This window comes from Rhopalosiphum maidis, chromosome 3, assembly GCF_003676215.2.
Source record: "Rhopalosiphum maidis isolate BTI-1 chromosome 3, ASM367621v3, whole genome shotgun sequence".
Classification (NCBI taxonomy): domain Eukaryota; kingdom Metazoa; phylum Arthropoda; class Insecta; order Hemiptera; family Aphididae; genus Rhopalosiphum; species Rhopalosiphum maidis.
The window spans coordinates 46,119,321-46,128,500 of NC_040879.1; the positions used below are offsets into that span (position 1 = coordinate 46,119,321).

Genomic DNA, 9,180 nt, shown 5'->3' on the forward strand with positions numbered 1-9,180 from the left:
TAATAGGTAGGAACTAGGAAGTAGTATAACTTTCAGTAAATATAATATTTTTTGAATTACAAAAAAATAATATTTCGTAGATGTGAACATTAAAATTGTTTTTAACTAAAATACAATTTGTATTTTTTTAAGATTTGAATAAATTTTGTAAAAGTTTGAAATTTAAACGCTTAAAAAAAATGTCATCACCCACTATGTATTTTCGAAATATTTTAATTGAGGTATAAACATGCAACTTATGAGGAATCATCCATGTACTTATTCATTTTTTAAGTCTTTTTATTTAAAAACAAAAATGCTATTTTACGCAGAAATAAAAAAATCTTTACGACGTTGTTAGTAAATAGAAATTAAAAACTATTGTAAATATATACAGACATGGCTCATAGACTTATTTATAAGTGTTATTTGAAGTTCAATTTTCGATAAAATTCATCGAAATTACGAAAATTTGAAAAATATCTTGTAGTTAAAATTTGTTTAATATATTCAATTTTTATAGCTTAGTCATGAACATTTAATACATAAGGTTCCTTAAAACAGTTTTTATAAAAACTCAGCAATTTTTAAAATATAGAAGCAGAGCTTTTTTTATAGTTATTTGAAGTTAAATATTAACGAAATCGGATACAAAGAATTACGGTTTTAATTGTTTTTTATTGTAATTCATAGATATTATTCGTGTGTAGGTAATTTAAACGTTTAAAATATATGTATATTAATATTTTGTTATACTCAATACAATTTTTAAAAATCCATGATATAAATATACACCACTATAATAATAATTGATAATAAAATAAATGCGATATGTTTACGGTATTTTAAATAATAAAAAATCAAAAAAATTAATTGATTCAACCTACCATAAATACCTACATAATACGATGTACTAAGTTATATAGATTAATATTTGATGGATGTTTCAGTTTGCCCCCAAAAATGAGATAATATTTTCCTCCGCACTGTCCTTAAAAAAAAAATCCAAAACAAATCTTGATAACTTTCTATAATTTTTAACAAAATAAGAAACTGTCATCTGCTTATTAATTTAAATAGGTATACGTATACCTATTGTTTTCTCACCAAGAATATTGCTCAATAAACTTGCACGTATTAGTAAACACCAAACATGAAATAAATTAAATTGAAAAAAAATTGTAATCAAATAGGCGTATAGCAAAATATTAATATTATTTTTTATAAATATATACAATATAATAAATTAATAAATGTCTATTCGTCTATGCTTATATTCAACAATACAGGTAGTGTAGATCTCTTAAGGGTTCCGCGAAACTTAAGTGTTTTTTTTTCGAAATATTCAAAAAAAAATATTTTAAAAATCTATTACTTATTTATAAAATATTAATATGTTTCAATTTTACATTTGGTTAATTACAGTATGAAATGTACGTTAAATAATAGTACTTACATATTTTTATTAATAAAAGTCAAATATTATATTACTTTTGAAATTTTGAATGTTATGCTTATGATACCCCCTAAATAAACAATTATATTACATTTTGCTGTATTTAGTATATTTGATACATTATCATTGTTGCCGTTTATTGTCATGTTTAGCAGTATCCTCCTTTTTTAAAGATAATTTTAATAGGGGTTTCGCATAAATAGTCATTATTGTTTGGTGGTGTTACGTGATTTCAAAAAGTTTAAGAAACACTGGTGTAGATCACATATCATAATGTTGTATGGATATCGTCGGTATTGACATGTTACCTCTTACCTAGTGTAATTCAACGTTTTTATTTTTATTAATTTAATGCATCGTGATCAATACAGACGCAGCGACCGCGCGACGCCAATGTTGTGCGCTGCCACTGACGACGTCCGGACAAATCGGAGTCATCGGGGACCGGTTCGCGTTCATACAGTTTCGTCGTCGTACTCTGTACGCATACCTGTTGAGTGTAGTTCACTGTTGTAGTCGAAGCGCGGCCGTCCCGCGATTACGTTCTTATTGTACTCTGGTAGTAGATAATATAAATTATATTACAATATTTATTTTTTTTTCATTTCGAATAAGTGACTGTTAACAATTTTCGAGATTGATAACAGCAGCTGTGCGTGTGCGCGTATGAGTGTGTGTGTGTGTGCCATTGTACTGTTATTCTTATTCTTATTATTATTATTATTATTATCATCGCCGCCGTCGCCGCCGTCGTCGACCGTCGTAAGTGGCTCGCACGGAAACGACACGGACGCGCTACGCCGTTCGACGACAATTATAACTACATCATCTCAAATCCGTCTTTGAAAAACCGTCATTCCTCCGTGCTGCTGGTGCCTGGATACACGCGCGAGACCCCTGTCGCCTTCCAACGACGGTACAGATAACACAACCAGCAATTCGGTTTAGTTTTCAAAACACTATGATGCAGGTGGACAAGTATGAATTTTGATGCCGAAACCTCGGTGAGTTTGACACGAACTTCTTTTCAAAACTAAAATACTATTCGGCGTCATTAACACTGCATTTGTACTCTGCAATACTGCAGGAACCTCGGTTGAGGACGCTCTAAGAGGGCCATTCGAAAGTGGGACGTCCCAATTTTAATTTATTCAATCGGGTCACTGATGATTTGGCAGGAACCAATTTTCGTGAAAGAAAGCCGGGTGAATTGAGCATATATACATAACATGCAAGGGTATACTCTGTTCTTTGTCTGGGGCCTATGATAATTGTCAAATGAATGCTGTGCGCTATGCTTATATTAAACGGTGGGGAAAATAAATAATTATATTTTGAACTTTGAATTGTTAAACCAAATTACAGATTTTGGGATATACGAGTATATGACTATTCTAAGAAAATAAAAATCGTAGAATCCCTTTTTTTTATCAATCAATAAACCTACAAGTAATATTACTATATTGTAACGGGTCTTAGTTATTTTATTTTTAATAATTCTTGTTGATTTTTAACATTCAGCAAATATGTTTTTCTTGTTAAACCTTCTGTCAAAAAAATTGACAGCCCCAAATAAATATCTGGCAATTCTTTCAATGTTCCTTGTCGCTGTAATTGATCAACTGTTTGACCCATTTCATATTCTATTCTCTTTGTCAAATTACTTTCTTAACTAACCAATTATTCATCTAATGCACATTACCAATATTAAATCTCTTTCTCTCTTTAATTAATAAGCCTATAGTTTCCTTTAATCATTAATTTTATACTGTACATAACATGATATAATAGTGGGTTCATATCCCGTATTCTAAAATATAATATTTATATTATGATTTGCAGCAGCCAACATGGAAATTATGGGGTGAAGAAAGAGAAGAGGGTGCTGTTTATACAATTTATTTAAAAAAGTGCGTTATCAAAATCCTACAAAAACTCTTCTGTTGGTACGTTATTTTTTCAATCAGTAATTTGTTTTTAATTTATATTTGTTGATTTATAATATTTAAAGAAATTAATTATCTTGAATTTACTACAGGAATCTGATGATGAACGATCACATTTAGAATGGGAAACGATCAGAGTAAAGTTCATTAAAGCTGGAACAATCGAAAAATTAGTTAATAGCTTAGCATCAGATGATGGCGAATTAGAATCTACATTTGTGAATATATTTCTTGCCACCTATAGAACTTTTGCATCACCTCATCATGTTTTGTCATTATTAATTGAAAGGTATAAATATTTTTTTTTTACACAATGGTCTATATATAATATATCTTTAAACTCGGTATTTTTTTTTTTATAAACTAATAAATTATGAATGTTGTATAATATATTCTTGTATCATAATCTTATCTGAGGTACTTTTCTGTTATCCCAACTACCGGCCGATGCCGCGACTACCGCTGATCTAACTCTATTATCGAGACTTCTAGATTATACAGTATACATGTTGATGACCATCGTCTTCAGTTAATCTTTGCGTCAGTACTGTTAAACGATAATATTAATCGTAGCTAACTGACATCCAAATTTATCATTTTTAGTTATAATTTAGTATTTATAATTTTGATTCTATGAAATTTACCGAATAGTGAAAAAGATACCGTTGAATTATTTCAAGATAAGGGTTTACTTCTAAGACACCATCAATGTAAAAATTGTTATAAAAAAAAAAATTATACATCAGGAAAAATGAAGTTTCTTGGAAATGCAATATAATAATAAGACATGTCAACATAAAAGAAATATGCGTACCTATTGGTAATTGGTTTGAAAATAGTCGTTTGTTTTTTTCAATAATACCTTGTATTATTTATTGCTGCAGTGTAGAAATGACCTCAATTAAATTTTGCAGCATTTGAATATGAAATATGAATCATGGACCATGGCATTATATTAATTTTATAAATAATATAAGTAACCGATTCATGTTGGTCGAGACTGAAGAAGTAGTTGATATATAATAGAATTGAGACTCTTAGTAGTCGGGATAACAGAAAAGTACCTTAGTACGACTAGTATACTAGTATATTCCATTATTAAGTAATACATTTCATAATAATGCATGTTAACTTTTGTGTAATTCAATAATATAAGATAGCAGAAAAGTAAAATACAATATGAAGCCTCATAGTTAATAATAAGTTAAATCAAGTTGTTTAAATATAGTGTGTATATAAAGTTGAATATTTATATTCAATAAATATCTACGTCCTTATCTTTTAAAAATAATAATTTTTAAATTTGATTTGATTTTCTGATGAGCATAACTTTTTCTTTACCTTATAACACTGTTAATCAGTAACAATAATTTAATTTACTATAGTTAATAAAATAAAAACTTGAATTATTAATTTTTAACAAACATAATTTAAATATACCTTATTTTAAAATTAGTATTTAAAAAAATAGTGAATTATTACTAGAAAGAAAGGTTTTATTTTTATCATCTACAATATGTGTTTGTTTTTTATTCTTCCATATAATCTACACTTTTCCTATCACCAGCTAGCTTTTTTTATTCAATGTAGTTTATTTGTTCAGAGCTGATAATCATCTGTTTAATTAATTGTGCTTTTCCTTGTCATTCGTTTTCTCTTCTAATATGATTCATTACAATGTAATTCATTGTTTTGTCTCAATATTTACCCTACTATGTGTTTATCTTTTTCTAATAGTTTCAAGTAACATTGGGTTCTTTTATTTTATTGAGTATATTGTCTTTTGTTTTTCATTTTATCTAGTTCACTCAAATCATTATTTTGTGGCAACACATCTCAAACTTTCAAGAATATTTTCAATCTGACTAGAAATATCAATATTTTTTATTTAAAAATCAAACTTGTTGTAAATTACATTTCTTACCGACCCGATAAAACAATTATTAGTTTATTTATTTCCCTTGTTATGGCATAACTAAAATCATTGACTATAAATAGTATATAATAGTACTATTGTTTATTTACTATTTACTATTTAATAAAACTAATAAAAAGTGATGTACCTATTCGTATATTCTTTAACTATAAAATTTAATTTAGTTTTATAATATAAAAATGGCTTAGAGCATCTATTAATGCTGTCTATATCTGTAAATATGATAATGTAAATGATTGTACCTATAGTGCATGTCATTTGCAATGTGTGGATAAATTCAACAGTATAAAATAATAGATAATAAAATATATCTAATATATAAACTCCTTCCTATATTAATAAAATTGGCTTGTGGTTCCAAATGGGTAAGTGAGATGAAGATTATAGTTGACAGTAAGTAAGATATAGCACTCTCACTCCGGTCTGGTGGTTCGTGGTTTTTTTTATGTGATAATTTTATTTTGAGTAAATCAATAATGTTTCAACTTCTGAGTAGCCATATTGTTAATGCAAGATTCTATAATTATAACATTAGATAAACTTGAGGAATGTTTTGAATTTTAAATTATTTATATTATAAGATTCAATTAAATAATTTTAGTATGGTATATTTATAAAATATAACTAGAATCAAGTTAATATTTAATATTTATTGTAAACAATAATAATAATAATAATAATAATTATAATTTTATTTTTTTAGGTATGAGTATTTAGTAAACAATAAAGAAGCCTTATCAGAATCAATGATCGATCCACATAAAAAGTAATTTTTTATTTTAACTTTAAACACTTGTTTCTAATCCTTATTGTTCTTCTTTTAATTTGAAATTATAACATATTAGTTATGTTTATTATATTATTATTATATGTTATGGTTATGTGATAAGTAACACTATTTAAATACATTTATAAAAATTAAAATATAATCATATTATAATATTTGTCATAATGATATTAGCAATTGTAAATACTAAACTGTATATTATTTTAGGACTGTTGTATCTGCATTACATGTGTGGTTGGATTCATATCCTGAAGACTTTCGTGATCCACCTTTACATACTTGTTTACGATGTTTACATTCCTTTACTTTTACATATTTGCCAAAAACTGAACTTCACATAAAAGCAACTTATAGACTTGAAAGATTCCTTAAAGAATGTAAACAATCAGGTATGAACTTATTTAATTTTTTTTTCAATATAAAGCTAATTATTAACAATTTCCAGATACTACAACATTTATTAGTGATGATTATGACTTAGTTATTGCTAATTCTCCACATTCTCCTTACAATTTTCCTAACATAGCAGAAAGGCATTTTGCCGAGCAGTTAACTCGAATGGACCGTGTATGTTATTTTATTTTATCACCATTATATTTTATATCAATATTTCTAACCTATATTTAATTTGTATAGGATGTTTTAAGAAGTATGGTTGCTCACCAATGTTTAGGTGCAGTTTGGTCTAAAAATAAAAGAGCAGGGTCTGCACCCACAGTCCTTGCTACAATTGATCAATTTAATGCCGTATCACTTAGAGTTATCAGTACTGTGATATTAGCAATCAATTCAGAAAGACCACATGTTATTGAAACTTGGATTGACATTGCTCAAGTATATTAATAGAAATATATAATAAGCTTTTAAATAAACTTATTATTTTTATAGGAATTAAGAGTACTTAAGAATTTTTCCTCATTAAAAGCTATTATATCTGGCTTACAATCCAATTCTGTGTTTAGATTAAAGAAAACTTGGCATTCAGTTCCTCGAGATAAGGTAATACTAATGAAGTGAACTGTATCAAATTAAATACATAAAATATTTTTAATCAAGTTATATATATATAAAAATTCCTAGGTGGAATTGTTTCAAGAACTTGCAAGAATATTTAGTGAAGAAAATAATCAATGGGCGCAGCGAAAGTTATTAATAAGAGAAGGTACAGCAAAATTCGCTGACACATTTGGACACAATGATAGACATTTACAAAAAATTATTCAAAAGCAGCAAAGTACTATGAGTGTGAGTTACATTGTGTAAATTATATCCAATTATCTTTTTTTTCATGTGTTAATTAAATGAATGAAATATTTTTAGAAGTTAAACATTGGAACTATACCATACTTAGGGACATTTCTAACTGATTTGACCATGATTGATGCTGCAACTCCCGATCTCTTGCCTGATGGTCTAATTAATTTGATAAAAAAGAAAAGAGTTTGAAGTATTAGCTCAAGTATGTTTATAACTATGTATAGTATTAAATTATGTTTATTTTAATTATCTATAATTGTATTAAATGTTTATCTTAATTGTCTGGGTATTAGATTAAACTCCTTCAAGGGGCAGCAAATTCATATAACATAACTGAGGATTCAGTATTTGATCAATGGTTTCATTCCATTTTAGTTTTGGATGATAGAGAAGCGTTTAGAATTTCTTGTCAAATAGAACCATCAGATAATATAACATCATCATGTGCAAATTCAATAATAGGAACTGGAAAAAAACAAAAGTATATTAAGTATAACGTTCATAAACTTTTAAATTATTAAATTAAAATACGTATGATTGATTTTTATTCAAAGATAATTTTTCAGTTATGAGCATAAAAAAGAATGATTCCATTTCTAGTAATTGTAGTAGCAAAAGTTTGTATGGATTATCCGATGATGGTTTACACTCACCCAATAACTCTTTGGATAAACAGGTAAAAAAATATTATTCACTAATACTCAAACTAAACAATTTTGTTATTTGAGACATAGCAGAATACCGTGGACTTAAAAACTTGAGCTCAAATTTTTAAAAATAGTTAAATACTGAAATGTATTTATTTTAATATTCATAAGTTATAATAGAACAGAACTAGCCTGAAACTCTTGAAATTAAAAATATAGAAATAATAGTATGCAATACCTTAACTATTTATACTACAATAAAATATCCTAATATCAAATTAAAAATACGACTTATCGGTAGAAAATTTAGTCTATTAAAAAAAAATTATTTAACTATTTTTAATTGCAAATATGAATATTTATTTAGTTTTGATTATATTTAGCTATTAACTTTATTATTTTAAAATCTGGACTATAGTATTTGCTTAGTATTTTTGAGTATAATTAATAAATGTAATTTACTCAAGTTCTTATCTATATTCAATTTTTTTTTTTTTAATAAATAATAAATGAGATTGTGTCCTATAAATTTAAATTTAGGGTAAAAAAGTAGAACTAAAAGTTACTACATAATTAGGATCTTTTTTTACAACCTATTTAATTTATATTGTTGCTTGCAAAAGTATATTTAATCAACATTTTGTGATATTTTATAACCTTTTTTTAAACATAACAAGTTCATTACTACAACTAATATTTTTATACAAAATTTACTTTTTTTTGAGTTTGCAGGATTCTTTACTCGATCTATCTTCTTCATCAAGTAGTTATTCATTGCAATCTTTCGACATGTCACTAAATGGAAGCAATAATACTAACATTATAGTTTAAAAAATAGTGTTAACTAATTCAACATTTAATACTTCGTCGGATTTTTATATTATTCGGATTACAGTTGATGCAGATAATGTTGAGACTGACGGTATGTAAAATTATTAATTCATTTTATTTAAGAGGACGTCACACCCGCATAATATGTTATCTCCGTCTTACAAGTATGTAACATCAAATTTACGCTCAGCAGATAACGTTTTGCTACGCGAGTTTTAAAAATTAGAGTGAATTGTTACCTTATATGAAACTTGATGATAAGAACATTATCTGTGTTTGTATGTTGGTTTTTTATGATAGTTTAATTTTTTAGCAAGTAATGCGTACATAATATAGCGTAA

At 26.6% G+C, this 9,180-nt stretch overlaps 1 pseudogene; it reads left to right on the plus strand.

The window, feature by feature from the left end:
* The first annotated feature begins 1,963 nt into the window (after positions 1 to 1,963).
* LOC113555678 lies at positions 1,964 to 8,839 on the plus strand (annotated as a pseudogene).
* The last annotated feature ends 341 nt before the right edge of the window (positions 8,840 to 9,180 follow it).